Genomic DNA, 2,637 nt, shown 5'->3' with positions numbered 1-2,637 from the left:
TCCACAGGGGTTCCACCTCTGCTGGCATCAGATGAGTGATACTGAGCCATGGCAGTTGCCATTGCTGCAGCTACGGCAGCATTCAGAGCTGCAGTATCGATGACCGGAGGCGGTGGAGGTACAGGGTTATTCCTATTCCTGGGAGATTTGCGAGGAGGCATCTTTCAGCTATAAGTTTATAAAGATAAGAAAGATGGTAAGAATCAATTTGTAAGCAACGTGAGAGTGACACATGGACTAACTAACCATAGCCCAACAGTGAATGAGTGTTTGAAATCACGATATGGAATATTAGTAGGAAAACACAAGTGTATAGATTTTTCCCACATATTAGACAGATGTCAATCATACTGGTATTACAGATGTAATAAGTTCAGGGAAAATCGACCTAGCAGTAGGTCTTACATCATACCATACAGACCAGATTGACAGTCCTTAGATTCCTAATTAGAGTACCGAAAGTTAGGAATATTTTACAGACAAGTGCTACTTAGAGCACAGATGTTAAAGGCTATTCCTTAATCAAAAGACAGAGATGTACTAGACATCATCTAACGGCGATGGGAATTCCCCGGGCGAGCCCTGAGGTCGGACACTTGACGAAACACCTCTTGAAGGTGTCGATCCTGAGCCCTCTGACGAGCTCGAAGTTCCAAGATTTCAGCTCGTGAGGCAGCCAGCTGCTGCTGCAGGGTTTCATTGGTTCTCCGGGTCCGTTCCATGTCTTCTTCAAGACGACGGACGCGGACTGTGTTGATACCCGAGTTGGCATCAATCTCCATAACCCGGTCGATGGCTGCTCGACCTTGCTCGACAATACGAGCTATTCTGCGGATAATGACAGGCAGAGCTCGGTCAGCAGAGCCACCATCGCTGACGTTGTAGAAGCTTCGGTCTCCAAAGTATGGTAAGGGTTGACCCTGTTCATCGCTCCAGCGATTCAAGTTGTTTGCCCACATGGGAGTAGGACCTGGAAAAGCTGGTCGAGGGTTGTTGTTCGGGGCTTGACCTACAAGCGGTAGGTTGTTGACTTCAGGCTCGGAGTCGGATCCATCAGAAAAGCCTTCTGCGAGGTGATCATCCAAAGGGATTGGATGCTCATCTTCGGGCTCTTCATCGATCCACCCGACATTGCCTTCATTTGGAAAGTACGGGTCGCCGTGATGGAATCCAACCATTTAAATCTACGCAAGAAGAGAGGTATAAGAATATAGTATACGTGTAACTAGTAGTACAAAATACACCTATTGTATTTTAAGTTTAAGTTCTACTGATCTTCTTGTGGTATTGTTGGTAAGTTTTTAGACTTGTTAACATATCACAACCATTCTAGGGCATATGCTAATCACTCCTAGGACCAGCATAGTTGATCAGGCTATGCCATTCCCAGGACTGACCATACATCCCCGAGCTCACTTGTGATATTTAACAATCATAATACTTTTGTTCTTGTCATTGTGACACTGATTTTAGTATGAATGCAGACTAGTATACTTAATTAAATATTTTAATATTTAAAGTATAGACTCTTGGTCAGAGTGTTTTAATCCCTTTTGGGTTTATAGTTTAGTATATCTTTTATGGGTTGATATACTTGATTCACTATAAACAATGCTCTGATACCAATCTATCACACCCCAAAACCAAGAACGGCGGAAACGTTCCGGGGCGGAGGACGTCATGTATAGTATCACAACACAGTAAATGTAAATAAGCAAACAACATCATCCATTGCATTAAATATATAATTTTAATACAAGTGTGTTATGTACAGTTATAGACACCAAAATAATGTAAGTCAAAATAATAAGATGAGTCTTGAATACGCTCCATCTTCTCAAAAGCTGGCCTCGGTACCTGTCTACTGATGACCTGAGAATACAAGTTATTTTGAAAGAGTTTATCAGCATTAAGCTGGTGAGTTCATAAGTATTTTAGTGTCAATGTTTGTTGTCAAAAACGTTTGAACCTGTCTCAATGTATAAGTTTGTAAAAATGTAGGTAAGTGTTTGAAAGTGTTTGTAAAAGTTTGAATCTCTCAGAAAATCCTATATTTTCTATTAAAGTAACCTTCTACCAAGGCTTAACTGTTTTGTATACTCGATTGTTGTAAAAGTGTGTAATTTCCCAAGTGTAACTATCATTTAATAAAATATAGTTTGTACATTTATGCTTAAGTGAGGTTATCACTAAAATATGTAATGGGTAAATCATTGTAGTACTGTAGTTTTGTATGCTAGGAACTACTGCTGTACTAACTACCTTAAACCGGATTTATATTAAGATAATATGTGATAAATTGCACCATGCTATCGACTGGTAACAACGACATAATGAATGGTCGTAATAAAGAAAATGACGTTTGGCACCCGCAGACCTGCTGGTCCGACTGTAGCTAGCAGCAAGGTGTAGGATAGTCAATCCAATATAGATCTATACGCAAACTCACGCTCTCCCTCCAAGAGAATTCTGGCTACAACTCGGGCCATGACATTTAAGGCATGCTCCGACACAGTGGATCACAATTGTTAACGTGTTCATGTATATGTAATGTTTCTCGTTCTAGTATAATTGTATATGTTCTCCTTCTAGTATAGATGTATATGTCCTGTTTCTAGTATAGATGTATATGTTCAT

Source organism: Lactuca serriola, chromosome 2 (genome assembly GCF_051521515.1).
Source record: "Lactuca serriola cultivar US96UC23 chromosome 2, Lser_US96UC23_V15, whole genome shotgun sequence".
Lineage (NCBI taxonomy): Eukaryota > Viridiplantae > Streptophyta > Magnoliopsida > Asterales > Asteraceae > Lactuca > Lactuca serriola.
Note: the sequence above shows the minus strand (reverse complement) of the source record.